Here is a 16,658-nt window from a genome sequence, read left to right on the forward strand (position 1 = left end):
CTATGTCTACGCAAACGCTGTGGAAACGCAATTCCATCTTCACTGAGGATTAGGAAGAGCTGCTACCAGTCTTCAGATCAGGGCTGTTGTGGGTTTTTTCACTTATTCTCTATAAGCTCAAGTCTCAAATTCCTTTATCCGTAGGTCAGTTTCCAGGTCTACCCACAGCTCTATTAGCCTGAAATATTCTGGATAGTATTCTAGAAAGGATCTGACTAATGGTGGTTACGAGGGAGGGCACTGCCTCACAACCCCTATGGGTCCCTACGCTGCTGACGGACACTGGCCTCATCCTCATCCCCAGACATTCTCCGTTACATTTGCTCATTCCTAGCCATTGCTTCTGCCTGTGCAGACATCTGTGATGGCCGGTATAGTTCTACATTTTCCTCACTGAATTTCTTCATGAGCACTGGCCCAGTTTATTAAAGTTCTTTTCATGGGGTCCCCATCTTGGGAGCAGCTCGTAGCAAATTTCCCAACCTAATTAGTAAGACATCTGGGCTACAGGTTAAACAGTGAAAACACAAGACCCAGAGCTAAGACTTCTACTCCAACCTGCAGCCCCTCTTCTCTGGGACTTTTTATACTCATCACGCTCTCCCAGCACGCCCCCAGCCAAGCTTGGCACTGCATTCAGCTCCTCACCGGCACATCTAGAACCTAATTATTTCTAACTAGAAATGAACCCAATACATCCTAATGAGATGAAAACATAACCTACTTTGAACACTCTCATTAGAAATCCAGAACCTTCTATGGGCCAATACTCTGATTTTAAGGATTCAACTTAGAGCTTCCGACCCTGCCTGCCTTCTGTCCCTTCCCCCACAATCCAAGCCAATCCTACCCTGTTGCACAGTCTGTGCCGATAACCCCAGGCTGGCTGCTGCCTGCAGACAAGGACACGACCTAACTGCAGCCAGAGGTTTTTCTTTCCATCGTGAGGGCAGGTTCTGGCTTATGGCTGATTTGAGTTTCCGGCGACAGCATCATACGTCACTCCCCGCTCTGGTGGTCACTCTTCCTACCCTGTCAACAGCTGTCCTTTTTGCCAAGGGGAGCTTGAAAGAAAAGCAAACCGGAGCGGCAGGCGTGTGGAGAAAGAAAACAGCAAGCTCAGACTTTGCTTCGGAGCGTGTCCGACAGCACGCACGGGAGGAGAAGCGTGTCAGACCGGCGTGTGGCTCAGGACCAGGCCTCGGCCACGCACCTGATCCCTCTCCAGGGCGGCAGCTGTCAGCCGCTGAAGGCACAGCATGTCTGGCATGCACCGCAGGACCTGGCTGTGATCCACGGCGAGTGCCCTGCCTGCGCCTTCTGCGCGGGTACAGTGTTCCATGAACAGAAATGACCTCGGGTGGAAGAGCCAGCCCGGGAATCTGCCAGTGACCGACTCTGGCCCCGTGCCCACTGGGACAGGTGAACCTGTCCTCTGTGGCTTGTCTTTGCTTTCTTCCAGGAGTCCACTCACAAGCTCCACAGATTTCCTCCTTCTGCTTTTCCAGCAATAACATGAAGTGTTAGGTGTCCACATCTAGAAGGCGCTATGTCCCTCCCCCAGCCTACTGGGGGTTTTAGAGAGCCCACTGCCTGCTAAACCATCTTAGAGGTCCTCCATTGCCTGCTAAACCGTATTAGAGGTCCTCCATTTCCAGAAGAATCTGGTAGCAGCTGATCATCTCTTTCTTGTTGGATCCACTTCCCCATTGGTTGCCCGGTCCCTAGTTTTTAAAAGTCAAGATTCCCCCCACAGCCAAGGCTGGCAAGGAGGCAACCAGCCAGCACCTGGCCCGTGCATCTGAAACACTGTTTCTAGAGCTCACATCCTGACTACACATGCCTTTTAATACCCTGATCTGAAGAAGAGACGACGTAACTGAATGTCCTCTTCAGACCTGGAACACAGCCTCCCCCTACCCCGGATGGCTCTTCTGGGCTCTGTGGGCACAGGGCCTACCCGTAAAAGCGTGACCAAACTGGCTGCCCCAGAGCCTCAGTGGCAATGACAAAGCAGGTATCACTCCTGACAGCGGCGGGTGGAATGCTCTGGAGTGCTTCCATACAAACAGGGGCAAGACAGGCGTGAAATGGGCCCCGTTACAGCTGCCAGCACCGCCCGAGTGACATTTAGAAGAGCTCATGGGCTGCTCACGTTCGGCACCTCTGACCCTGGGTGTGCGCGAGTGTCCCTGACCCTTTCCAGCCCGAGAGGAAATAACTCCAACTGCAGGTCCGCCGGAAACTCCATAAATCAAAGGAAATGAAGTGTCTCACAAGGCTGAACAGTTACTCTCCTGAAACTCAGTTTATACGGCAACTGCACTTCACTTGGACAACCGGGATATCGTGCTCGTGGGGGTTGACGAGACCGACCTGGAGGCAGGGGAGATCACAGGAGGGACCAGGAGAGCAGAGGGCAGGGGCTCACAGGGACACAGGGACGAGCCTCCTTTTCCCCAGGGTGTGTGCTCTGGCTCGTCGGGGGCGGGGGGGTCAGGCCCAGGAGGAAGCGTGTGTCCCGCGGGATGGAAAGCTAGGCTGCTGCGGCTCTGCCAGGGGGCGAGGAACAAACAGGACCCCGGGGCCGCCGTCTGCACCGACTCCAGCCTCCCGCGGAGCCCAGGCCAGCTCCGGAGGCCGAGCCAACCCACCAGGCTCCCGCTCCATGCGGTCAGGCTGACCCAATGTACTGGCTCTGCCAGCTGGGGCCCCGCCACAGGGATAGATGAAGCCCTCCAGACCACATTATCGTGCCAGGGGTCTGTCACCAGAGCCTGGGGACCTGCTGGCAGGGCGGAGTGCGGTGCCCAGCAGCGGGGGCCCATGCAGGGGAGGCGGGGAAGAGGGAGGTGTTCAGGTGCAAGGCAGCCTGGAGGAAACCTTCTCAGCTTCCAGAAGGGAAACTCCATACCCGGGGAAACATGGGGAAACAGGGAGACGGAGCGTGGTGACAGTCGCAGGGCAATATGAGTGCTGTATGCAAACGCCATAGAGCAGTTTTCGAGAACGGTGGAAGTGGAAAATGTTAGGTCTATCTTACCGCAATAAAAAGATGAAAATTGTAAACATGGTAAAGAAATACAGCCCTCCTCCTGGCAGGGCCACTTTAGCTGTGCTCGCTCCTACTTCTGTCCCCCTCCCGCAGGCACGTGAAACAGGCCCCCCTCTTCCAGTCTTCCGGTTGCTCTTTCCTGTGCCTGGGATGCCCCCCGCCTCCACCTGCTTGGTGGGCTTCTGCTTCTTCTGGAATTATCCTGGGAGCCCTCTGCACAGCAAAGCCTCGCAGGTCCGCAGCCTGATTCCTCCCCCCGGGGCTGAGCCATCATCAGGGACTCGACAGCCATCCACAAGCCTCTAGAACCACTCCCACCAACTGGTTGTTGACGTCCCCACTAGGCCAGGCCCGCTCCTTTGAGAACAAGAAATAGGACCTATCTGTCCCCAAGAATCTAGCTCCAGGACACAAGAGGGTGAGAAAGGAATGTCAAATAAATTCAGGAAGTCAGTTGACGGTGGTTATTCACAGACCCCGAAGGAAACATGACACTGTCTGCAAAGGTAAAATAAACATTCCTGAAATTAATTAATAAATGAACTGAAGTTATTAAAACCTAGATTCCATTTTATCAGCATAAGGGCTTTGAGAAGATCTGACTTCCCAAATTCTTCCTTACTCCACACACACCGCTAATCATCTTCATTTCTGCCGGCTCCATATACTCCATTTAATAAAATAATTCAGCTTTCATTATTGGTCAAGGCTGTTCCCAATCATCTGATGGCACCAGAGGAACCTCTGCTCCCAGGGCTGTCCCGCTTCCCTAAGTTCCAGCTCCTGTGCCTGGGCAGCCAAAATATGAGGGACGAGGTGCTCGGGAACTGTGGCAGTGCCGGGCCCCAGCGGGTAGCAGTGACTCGAACTGCTCATTCATGTGAAGCCACAGACAGGTGAGCAAAACCCCGTGTCACTCAGCATCAGGGAACTACACTCCACAGTGAGATCCCACCTCATGCCCGTCAGAAGGGCTAAAATGAACGTGTCAGGAAATAACAGAAGTTGGCGAGGATGCGGAGAAAGGGGACTCCTCTTCCGCTGTTGGTGGGAACGCAAGCCGGTGCAGCCACTCTGGAAAACCGTATGGAGATTCCTCAAAAAGTTAAAAATAGAGCCACCCTGCAACCCAGCAATTGCATGAGGAGGTATTTACCTCAAAGATACAAATGTAGTGATCCGAAGGGGTACCTGCACCCCAATATTTATAGCAGCAATGTCCACAATAGCCAAATATGGAAAGGCTCCAGGTGTCCATCGACAGATGAATGGATAAAGATGTGGTGTATATATATATACAAAGGAGTGCTACTCAGACATCAAAAAATTTGAAATCTTGCCATTTGCAATGATGTGGCTGGAATCAGAAGGTATTTTGCTAAGTGAAATAAGTCAATCAGAGAAAATTATCATATGATCTCACTCATATGTGGAATTTAAGAAACAAAACAGGATCGTAATGGAAGGGAGGGAAAAATAAAAGAAGAAGAAATCAGAGAGGAAGACAAACCTTAAGGGACTCTTAATCATAGGCAACAAACTAAGGATTGCTGGAGTGGGGGTGGTAGGGGCATGGGGTAACTGGCTGATGGCCATTAAGGAGGGCACATGATATAATGAGCACTGGGTATTAAATAAATATATATTAATATTTATATGATAGTATATAGGATATTATATATACTATAATATATAATTAATTACTAAATTAAGTTTAATGTTTAATTATTACTATTGATTAATTAAATAAATAAGACTGACAAATCAATGAACTCTACATCTGAAACTAATAATCCACTACCTGATTAATTAATTGAACTTAAAGTTTTTAAAAAAGCATATAAATCATAAAAAAAAAAATGTGAGCAAGGTAAAGACCATAGTCAGGACTAAAACCAAATTCTGAAATACCTGTGAAGTTTCCTGTGAACCCTACGTGAAGACATTTAGTTCCTAATAATCAATCAACCTCAAGCCCAGCATCTCATTTTAGCAAGACCTATAAGTGAAAGTTGGGTATAAGTAAAATCTCTCTAAGCTGCAAAATACTCAAAAGGAACCAGAGGAGCTACTTTTTAAAGAAAGGAATATTCACTGCCATTGTATCATAAATGTTGAGCTTATATATTGACCCAGCTCTGTAGATCAAGAGATCTGAAACTCAAGTTTTAAATTTACTTGGCATACCTGATTTTTTTTTTTTAAAAAAGCAAAATTCCAGACCCAGCCCTCAGAGATGCTCATTCAGCAGATCTGAGGTTGGGCCAGAAGTTGGCATTTTTGGGGGATACTGGTGGTAATAGAGATCGCACTGTTCAGAAACACCACTCTGGGTCCCAGAAGTGTATTGTAAGAACTCGTTCGTATTTTCATCGGCCTCTAGAATTGCATTAGACGGAATCAGTGTGTCTTGTTCATATGGGTACTGTGTTTTAAAGTATGGCTACTACTGTTGGCAATTAAAATACAGATTCTTAGAACAGCACCGTGGCTCTTTGCTGTCATACATTTCCTAAATCAAAGGCAACTAAAGATCCAACTATTCTGTCGGGAGAGAATTCTGGTGTGTGGTTCCTACATTCCATTTTATGCATTTTGTAGCCCTGAAATATTTCATTAACAAAATTTTAGAGGAATGCTTGTGTTCGAAATGGTCGGGACCACAACCGTTGACCAAACATCGCATCTTAGGAATGAAGAAAGCCACTGCCCAAAGATGACCCGAGAAAAAGTTCCTCAGGTTCATGAGCAGAAAACCCGAGTCCGGAACCCGTATCTTCTGACCCCCTCCCTGTGCTCATGACTTCGTTGTATCTGTTCTTTTCATGGGCCCGGGATCCTGGCTCTAGCAAATGAAGTGATTCATTCATTCCTCCATACATCCAATATAAGCATAACGAGCTCTCTGGTGTGCAGGCACCCCACCTTACAACAAAGAAAAGAAGGAAGAATTAGAAACTAACTTCACAGGTGGCTCAGTGGCTTAAGCCTCTGCCTTGGGCTCAGGTTATGGTCTCAGGGTCCTGGGATGGAGCCACACACCAAGCTCTCTGCTCAGCAGGGAGCCTGCTTCCCCCTCTCTCTGCCTGCCTCTCTGTCTACTTGTGCTCTCTCTGTCAAATAAATAAATTTTTTTTAAAAAAAGAAAGAAAGAAACCAACTTTACAGAATCTGGAACATTCTCAGGCTGCTCAGTGGACAGCTGCGATGCCCCTCCCCCCCGTTCTTTCCCACACACTCACACTGGCTGCTCTCATTTCCTCAGTTGCTTCCTACCCTGTTCCACACCCAGGGACACAGGTCAGTGACCTGGGAAGGGTGCAGAATGCCAATGAGGTCATGAAAATATGGCAAAGGGGCCCTCTGAACAGAGGCGGGGTTTGGGGGCAGGAAATATCCAAGTTCTCGCTGTTTGGAACAGCAAGGAAGGGGCGAAAGGTCGATCCAGACACAAATGTTCCAGGGGAGGGAAGTATCTGCAGGGTCAGGAGACCGTCACGCTGGCTGGGGGCATATCCAACAGGCCCCCGATGGCGGGCAGCAGCAGAGCGTCAAGGGCAGGCGGTCTGGGGCTGCGCACTCAGGGGAGCCCATGCGTGGCGCCTGCTCCTGGGGGAGAGAAACACAGCCATCACTTTTTCCAACCCGGAGCATGTTGACAGGTCATGGGGAGCTGAACGACAACCGGAATGATTAAGGGGACTCACAGGGGTGATTTATGGAGCAGGATAAGAACCAGCACTAATAATAAGCTACTGCTCTCGGGTTGCTTTCCCCTCCGCCGGTGCTCATGGCACGTGAGAAATACCTAGTAGCACCTTCTGAGCAAAACCCGAGGCAGAGTGGGTGAAGAGCCACGAATTAAGCAGCTGTGACCCACAGGACCAGTTCTGCCTTCCCCTCTAGTATCCAACCCAGATGCTCCTCTAAATGGTGAGGCTCATAATTTAGAAGACAGGAACATTGAACTAGCCTTTCAGAGAAAGAAAGAAAAAAATGCTTCAACAGTGTAACTCGTCCCTACACACACTCAGACAGACAGACATGCTACCGGGAGGAGAGGTCTGCTAGTATTTAGGAAAGCCGTGAATGGAAGATTTAAGGGTTTTCTTCCTCAGATCCAAATGGGTTATGAGACAATACTGAATCCTTCGATCTTTCTAAGGTATCTTTAAAAGAAAGACATCAATCATGCACCGTGACCTCCCCGGGCAACCTTGTTGTAAGCTAAGAGCATCCCACAGCCACCTTGTAAAGTTAAATGAAACCCTTTGCATCGAGGGTTATGAGGGTTCCTGAAGAAGCCAGGCTTATGCTCTTGGCTGTGTGACCTTGAGTGGAACACTTAACCTCTCTGGGAACCGCCCTTTCCTTCTGTGAAATGAGGGTCCTGGGCTGGATTACGTCGGAGACTCTTCCCAGTTCTCAGTGCGACTGACACCACAACCATCCTTGCAGCGAGTGTGCGGGGATGGGCCCACGCCCGACCCAGAAGCAAGGGAAGAGAGTGGAAGGGAGAAAGCGTGCAAGGGACAGGGGAGGGTTCTCAGCTGGAGAACAAATTATTAGAGTTTTGCACAGAAAGCTTCGTGGGGGTCACATGCTGTAGGGTTTTGAAAGAAGTTCAAAGCAGAGGGGCAGAGGCTGAACATCAATCCCGGTATCAGAACCGAAGATTCCAAAAGGACCGAGAGTAGAAAGGGGTACCCCAAGAAAGGCCAGGAACATAGACCTAGTACTGGGCTGTAAGAATGAAGAAAACGCACTGATAAAACTCCTGTAGAGGGATGCCTGGGTGGCTCAGTCAGTTAAGCCACTGCCTTCAGCTCAGGTCATGATCCCAGGGTCCTGGGATCGAGTCCCACATCGGGCTCCTTCCTTAGCAGGGAGCCTGCTTCTCTCTCTGCCTCTGCCTGCCACTCTGCCTACTTGTGTCCTCTCTCTGCCTCTCTCTCTCTCTCTGACAAATAAATAAATAAATAAAAGCTTTAAAAAAAAATTCCTATAGAGACAGAGAAGCAGGATAAATAAGCCATCTCTCAATCCTCTGCCTGGAAAAAGTAGCGATGCTTTCAACAGGGACGGCGCACGGGTGAGCTCGCGTGAGGCTTCCCCCCTCCTTGTCTCTCCTAAGTCTTTGTTCCAGGGCTCTCCCTCCTGGGCTCGGCCCCATCTGCAGCATGCAGAGGCGAGGAGAGATTTGAGACGCCTGTGTTTGCGCTCACCCATGAGGGTCGGGTGTTCTCGGGTTTAAGGGGGGGAAACAGTGGGCAGATCAGGGGACTGAGATGAATGTTCGTGGTATAATGAAAGATGGGAGCGAAAGGGTCACTCTCGGGAGACCTAAAGACACTACTTGAGAAGGAGGAGTTGGGAGGGTTCTTGGAGTAATGGTGTTGTCTCCGTCAAGTGATCATTCAGCCTTTAAGAGGACAGCAGCAGTTGTGTTTGAAAAGCAGCTTCCATGAGGAGTCTGAAGTCTACTCCCAGAAGCTTCCACTTGATGATTCTCTAATGTGGTGCTTCTCAAACCTGACGGTCCACGTGACTCATGCGGGGGTCTTCCTAAGCTACAGGCTGGGGAGGTGGGAGGTGGGGCACGGATGCATTTCTCAACAAGGTTCCAGGGGATGCTGGTGCTCTGGTCCGCGGACCACACTTTGAGTAGCAAGAGTCTAGAGCATGCATGTACGCCCAAAGGGTATTTGGAAACTTTAACTGTCTGAACAAATGATCCCTAAGGGTTTTGTTTTTATCCTAGTATTTTATGATTCCCACCAACTGTAATATTATTATCCTGGTTACATTAAAAATTGAGAGAGGGTATTTCTCATAAACAGCCCACCTTTGATGGCCAAAAATCAAACTCTAATAGACAGAAAGGATTTAAAAAAAAAATAGTATCCAGAGCACAAGTTCCCAGAAGGGAGGACAATCTGAAGAGTTACTGACTTATTTCCAAACATAATAATTTCCTACTGTCAGCAGGTGGCAATATTTCCTCCAGATCCAAGGGATCACGAAGCACAGCAAAGGTTCTCCACCCTGGCCGTACAATGCGACCATCTGGGATGCTGATGAAATCCCCATCCGGATCCCACCCCCAGAAATTCTGATTTCATTGGTGTGGTGTGCAGCCTGGACACTGGGATTTTTGAAAAGCTCCCCAGGTGGTTCTAAGGTACTAGAGTGAGATGCAACACACCCAGAGGAACCAAGAGGCAAAGAGGCGTAAGAGGTGAATGCTGGCCACCCCATCAGCAGGCGCATCCCATAACCTCCACTCGACTACATCGTCTCTTCCATCCCATTACCAACAGGTTACAGGTTGTTATACCGAATACTTAGGCCTGACACCAAAAACAGGAACCGCCAAAGAAAATGTTCTGATAAATTGGACTTCATCAAAATTTTAAAAACTTTTGCTCTGTGGAAGCCAGTTTGACTTGAAGAAAAAGACAAGCTACAACCAGGAGACAATATTTGCAAGTTACACATCTGACCAAAGACACATCCAAAATACCTAAGGAACACTCAAAACCCATTAAAAAAAATTCCAAGTAAAAACTGGGCAAGAGACAAACAGAACTTCCTCAGAGGACACAGGAAGGCCAAAAAGCCCATGAAAAGAAGCCAGCGGGGTTTGGAGGTCGGTTCTGAGCTGCTGTGTGACAGCAGGAAACATAACCACAGTGAGTCTTGCCTAGGAAAGGACGGCATAATGTTATTTGTGTGCGCTGGAACTTCTGAAGTCGGCATCCTAGGGCCTACTGAGCTGTGTCCAGACATCATCACAGCTCCCTAAGACAACAGCACAGTCCACGAAGGCAGGAATAATGGCTTCCCATGATAAGATGCTCAACATCATTAGCCGTTAGGGACATGTAAATGGGACCACAAGGAGATCCCACTCTGTACTAATTAGAATAGCTAAAGTAAAAAATAAATAAATAAATAAACAAACAAACAAACAAACAAATAAATAGATGGTACTACCACCAAGCACTAGCGAGGATGGAACACAACTGGGCCTCTTGTAGGCTGCTGATGGAAATGTCAAATAACACACCCATTCTGGAAAATGGTTGAGCAGTTTCTCCTAAAGTTACACATATGCTTACCATATGGCCAGTGATAGCTCAACTAGGTATTTACCCAAAGAAAGAAAAACTTATGTTCCCACAAAAACTCGTATAGGAAACGCTAGCAGCTCTATTTATAATCACTAAAATTAGAAACAACCCAATATCCTTCTAGCAGGTAAATAAACTGTGGTACATCTATATAATGGAATATAATCAAAAGTCATAAGGAAAATATGTAGTTCAAGTGTGAGGTGTATCATTATTAAAAAAAAAAAAAAATCACAGGTGGGAATGAAAACTGGTGCACCCATTCCAGAAAATGGTATGGAGTTTCCTCGAAAAGTTAAAAATAGAGTTACCCTGCAATCCCACAATTGTGCTACTAAGTCTTTACCCAAAGAATAGGAAAATACTAATTCAAAGGGATACATGCACCCTGATACTTCCAGCAGCAGCATCCACAATAGCCAAGTCATGGAAAGAGTCCAAGTGTCCATCAGCGGATGAATGGATAAAGACGACGTGGTGTGTATACATGACGGAATATTACTCAGCTGTCAAAAAGAGCGAAAATCTGGGATGCCTGGGTGGCTCCGTTGGTTAAGCTGCCGCCTTTGGCTCAGGTCATGATCCCAGGGTCCTGGAATCGAGCCCCGCATTGTGGTCCTTCCTCAGTGGGGAGCCTGCTTCTCTCTCTGCCTCTGCCTGCCACTCTGCCTGCTTGTGCTTTCTCTCTTTGACAAATTAAAAAAAAAAAAAAAAAGACTGAAATCTTGCCATTTGCAACAAAATGGATAGAGCTAAAGGGTATGACGCTGACTGAAATAAGTCAGTGAGAGAAAGACAAATACCATATGATTTCACTCATATGTGGAACTTAAGAAACAAAACAAACGAGCAAAGGGGTTGGGGGGAGGGAGAGAGAGAGACCAAGAAACAGCCTCTTCACTCTAGAGAACGCACTGCTGGTCACCAGAGGGGAGGTGGGGGGGCGAGGGGGGAACAGGTGATGGGGATGAAGGAGGCTCTTGTGAGGACCACCGGGGGACGAAGCACTAAACAGCACACCTGAAACTAACACAACACTGTGTTTACCAGTGGAAATTTAAAAACTTAAAAAAAAAGAAACTAAAATGGTAAATTGGTTGGAAGGTTAAAAAAAAACCGAACACATGAAAATGAACTGATTCCCACAAAACCTGGAAGCATCTCAAAAACATTACGCTTTGAATGCAAAAGGCAGACTCAAAGGTTACATCCAGGTGTACAATCCAGTTATAGGCCATCCTCAGGGCAAAACTGGAGACAGAGAACAAAGGGGTAATTGCCAAGGCTTCGGGCTGGGGAGCGGGTACAGCCACAAAGGGACAGCACCAGGGAGAAGGGGGTGACGGAGACAGTGCTGCACCCTAATCGTGGTCGCGGCCACTAGAGCCTAGCGGCTAAAATTCACAAAACTGTATCATAAAAGCGATTTTACCCTGTCAACTTTAAAAAGAAATGACATTTAAAATCTTTAGTTTACATTTTAAATTTAAATTTTAAATTAATTTGAAAAATAAAATGAAAACCAAAATGGTCTGGGCTGGATGAAACATTAGGACCGGGGGATGCTCCAACCTCCTCCTCTTCAGGGGGTCCCTCCTCCACACCTCCAGGGCGGGAACAGACTGTCAGGAGCGCTGTTCCCACGGCAGTGCCAATGACAGTGACGGTCCCAGATCCTGGCCATTCCAGGTTAAGAGCGAGGGCTCCTGTGGTGCCCTACAGTGCAGGCCGGGAGAACCTCACACCGGCCGGACGAGATGGGGAAGACTCCCCAGCCCCAGGGCTCCGTCCAAGGCCAGCCCGTCCAGACACCTGCTGGATCACTGGGCTGGGGCGACAGACGCCCCCAGGTCCCCCAGGTCCTCCCACTGCTCTGCATCCAAGCCTTCTCCACTCTGTCTGGTACCCTGGCGCCTTTGGGAGGCCATTTCTGTGGCCCCGGGGCAGTCACCCCTTCCCTTCGGGAGCTGTAATCAAGAGTGGATGTGTCTCTCCAGGCACAGGCTCTCAGGGCCAAGTCCAACACTCCAACAGGCAGAAATCCTTTTTCGGCATTTCCTAGGCAGGAGTCTGCCACCGGGCGACACCGAGCCCACCACCCTGTAGGCTCCTGAACACCGGCCTCGTCTCCAAATCCACACACAGGGGAACTTCTCTCAGAGGCACCCCCTTACCGCCCCCCCCCCCCCCGCTCTGCATCATTACCACCCAGAGAGGGTTCGTCTAACCCTTGTACGTGAGTCTTGCCCTCCAGCCTTCTGGAAGTCTCCGAGCACTTTCCCATGACCCCACTTCACCCAGGCCAGCGCTCTCCAACTTGGCCTCGTGTCTTTTCTGTTTCTCCCCCTAATTTCAGGGGTGTCCTGAAGATGATGCTGCAGGGTGAGGGAGGGCCCCAAAAATGCACCCTGCCATGATCCTAATCTTCTTGAAACACTATATATAACAGGTTCTGACCAAAAATTTTCTAAAACAACAGACTGCCTAAACAAGAGACTCAAAACCCGCTATTCAACGCTTTGGGCCAACGGACCCAAAGCGGCCAGTTTCCCTTCTACCAAACTGCTCCCTGACACATGTGACATCTAAGCTTGACTCTGCAGACCCCTGGGCTTGGGACAGGGCCTCAGCGACCACTTCAGGGCTGAGAAACCACACAGGCAGAAATGTGCGTCCCCCGACCTGCAGCCTACAGCTCTCATGTTTAATATGTTGGCGTTCCACATAATATTCTGTTTGACAAATGAGATCTTAACGTTTTTTTTTAAAGATTTTATTTATTTTAGAGAGCAAGCAAAAGCACCAGCCAGGAGTGGGCAGACGGACCAAGGCAGAGGAAGAAGCAGACTTCTCGCTGAGCAGGGAGCCTGACTGGGGCTTGAGCCCAGGACCCCGGGATCATAACACCTCAAATTTTTCTTTTAAAAAATTAAGACCTGGGGGCACCTGAGAGGCTTCATCAGCTAAGCACCTGCCTTCGGTTTGGGTCATGATCTTGGGGTCCTGGGATCGAGCCCCACACCGGGCTCCCTGCTCAGCGAGGAGTCTGCTTCTCTCTCCCTCTTTGCCCTTCCCTTCCGCTCATGCTCATGCTTCCTACCGGAACTTAAAGGAATTTCTTCCGTGCTGCTACGGCACTGAGCACTCGGGGGGCTGGTTTCCTAACTACGCTGAATACAAATCACGCTAACACTCTTTACTTGGAACGTGTCCTCTCTCATCTTCTCAACCCAACTCAGTTCTTTGAAGGCAGGTGCTCTCTAGGTTCAGCTTTATATCCAATGTAGTGTCTGTTATAGGATTTTCAGCCAAATGGAAGGACTTGATCTGACAATGCAGAGAGCACACTTGGGCCACAGACTTGAGAATATGAGGGCCAGGGAAGAAGCAAGGAACACTCCAGGGAGGCCAGCTGTCCCAGGGAGGTGAGAACATGTACAAGTCACTCTCATACCAAGCTTGCACACGCCACCCACACCTACAGACAGACAGATCCCGGACAGGAAGAACACTGCCCAGGGGAAGCTCTTGGCTAGGCACCCTTTAATCCTGGAGAAAGACAGTCTTCTCAATACAGCCAACTTCTCCTTCCATTTATTTTTCCTTTTTCAATATGTGGTTATTCTGATGGCTATCGAAAGGAAAGTCAAAGCACCATTACATCTGAGAACACAGGTTCCTGCCCTCAGACTCTGAGCGCGACACTTTGAAAAGTTACTTGAGTTCAGGAAACACACAAACTCTGCCTATTTGACCTACTTCTCAGTTCCTAAGAGCTTAACAGCTTATAGGTAATCAGGCTACTGACTGGACCACAGGTAAATTGCATACTTCCTTACGTTTTCCCAAAAAAAAATAAAATAAAAAACCTGAAAAAGGAGAAAGAACAATAGCCATGGAGCCCCATAGGAAATTACCTCTAATGGTCACCTTGTTCGTAGCAATCACCACATTGTGAGTCCAAATCAAAGGCTCTTCTATGACTAAGCTCCACAATCATATGTCATCTTAACAATTTATTGGCTTGGAATAATTGTGCCAAAAAAGAGAACTATTTTTCTCCAGGCTAAAATGAGCCAAGTTGCTTTTATTTCTCCCCATCTTTTTTCTGATCAGGATGATACTCAGAAGTAACCAATTACATTCAGATCACCGCTCAAAAATGAACAGATTTTTTTAAAAACTCAAATGTGTTTATCCATTCCACTCCCTGAAATATCAGCCATGATCTCTTTCTTAAAATGTTTCAAATTACTCTCAAAAAGGTGTACAAAAGGCCCCTCATTTCATATCTCTGTATCTTTCCATTCCTGGACAGCCACCACCAAGATAAAAGAAAATCCAATTTTAAAACAGGGACATTACATTTGATACTGAATAAATAAGATAACCAAGGGTCTCTAAAGGGGTATTTTACCATAAGAACCTTGCTGCAAGGGGACAGGCTCTTCCTGAATTCAAGGGGCTTGAAGGACAGAGCGGGAGTCCTCCCTGGTGACAGACTGTGGCCTCTTCCAATAGGGAGAGGGACAGCCCTCTGGCACGGCTGCATTTGGACTCAAACTTGATCCTGGAGGTGCCTGGGTTTCCCGGGCACTCAGTAGGTCCTTTCAATGTGGAAACTTTCAATTTGGAAATTTTTCTTGTGTTGCTTCTTTGACAATTTCCTATTTACTGTTTCTCTTTCAGAACTCATCAGATGTTGACCTTCCTAGAGAAGCAAACCTGATAATCAGTCTTTTCTCTCTAATTTTTGGTTCCTTTCTTTTTCCTCAGAATTTTCAACCCTTCTACTTTAAGTCTCATTGTCATTTTTAATTTTGGAGCGTTCTCTCGTGATTTCTCTTTCCTAGCCTCCTGTTCTTAGTTTAGGAAGTAGTGTCTTAATTTTCTAGGGGTTTGGGGGGTTGTTTTTTCAGGTTTCTTTCTCATCTCTGCTGTGTCTGTTTCCTCAGCTTCCTCCTTCCCTTTATTTTGGTATCTATTACACTGGACAGTTTCCTTGAACATCTCATGATTTGGGGCCGCCTGTCCTCATTTCAGAAGGAGGAAGTCAAAAGCTGACTGGAAATGCTCTGTGTGGGGGTGGGGCTGGTTGCCAGGAAGGCTCCACTGCCCAGGGAGCCTTGCTGCAGACTGATGAGGATGCAAAGTGACCTTCTAGCTGCAGAAACCCAATGTCAAGGCCTAAAGATGTTTTCTCTGGGACCTTCAGTTTCTCCAGAGAAAAATCTTGCCATCAATGTTCCAGAAACAGGAGGGGAAGCTCTAGAGCCCCACTGGTTAAGTAAGAAGACTTCTACTTTAAACATTTTTATTAAAATTTTTACTTTTTGAGAGAGCCCGTGTGTACATCTTACAGAGGGGAAGGGGCAGAGGCAGAGAAAGAGAGAGAATGTCAAGCAGACTTCCTGCGGAGGCACAGAGCCTGATGGGGGTCTCAATCTCAGGACCCTGAGATGATGACCTGAGCCGAAATCAGGAGTCAGACGCTCCACCCACTGAGCCACCCAGGCACCCCTAACTCGTGAACTTTTTAAAAACTGGGGTGCCTTCCCCTGCTTTTGCAACAGCTGGTACTTCCGTGTCTTGAGTCTGTCCAGGGATTTCCCACATCAGCCAACTTACCTGTCACCTGAAGTTGCCTCTGTTCGATTAAGGCCATCAACACATCCATGCATTCCAACTTCTAAAAAGTCGTTGAAATCCTTTTACTGACTCTTTCCTCTCTTGATCTTTGCCTTAACAGTCATCCCAGGGAGGCTTCCGGAGAGAGGGAGAGATACATACATACAGCCAATCCACCAAGACCGTTCCCTCAGCCGGAAAAAATTCTACAGGATTCTCTGAACTAATCTTAGTGATGCTAAAACGAACAGAAGCAGCCACTCCTCTCCTGAAATATGAATCTGGAAGTACTATTATATTAAACAGCACAGGGAGAAGCCCTTTGATCTGTGTGCTAGTTTTCCCACTTACTGCAGGCCTGTCACACATAGTTCTCTTTATGGGGCTGTGTCAAAAACCCTATAATGACTCACTGCGTGTCATGATGATCTGTTTGTACTTGACCCCTGCCACAGGTGTCAGACAAGAACCAGACAGACCACCTCCACCACACCGTACTACCAAAAAGAGCAGCTCTCGTGCCCAAGACCTGGTATCCTAACATCAGGACACCACTCCCTTCAGAAACTGTAAGGAAGGATTGAGTCTTCCACGCACCTTCCTAAGAAGCCACATCCCCACCAACTTGACTACGGAAGGGCAGTCGTGACATTGTGGCTTAACATCCCATGGCCCAGTACTGAAATGTGTGTCCTCTTGGAAGAAAGGGATGGAGGTCAGAATTACAAGCATCCTGGTGAAATGTGGCAACAGCTGATACCTTCTTCTACCACGGTAAGTTAGAAACCCCGCATTCAACAGAAGGCAGTGCAGAGTTATTCCATGATGTGCAGACAGACCCT

General features: G+C 48.0%; 1 protein-coding gene across 4 annotated transcripts in view; it reads right to left on the reverse strand.

The window, feature by feature from the left end:
* Positions 1 to 16,658, reverse strand: part of LOC309850364 (carboxyl-terminal PDZ ligand of neuronal nitric oxide synthase protein-like) — a 264,278-nt gene that overhangs the window by 75,915 nt on the left and 171,705 nt on the right. The window lies entirely within an intron of this gene.

This window comes from Mustela nivalis (assembly GCF_964662115.1).
Source record: "Mustela nivalis genome assembly, chromosome: 16".
NCBI lineage: Eukaryota > Metazoa > Chordata > Mammalia > Carnivora > Mustelidae > Mustela > Mustela nivalis.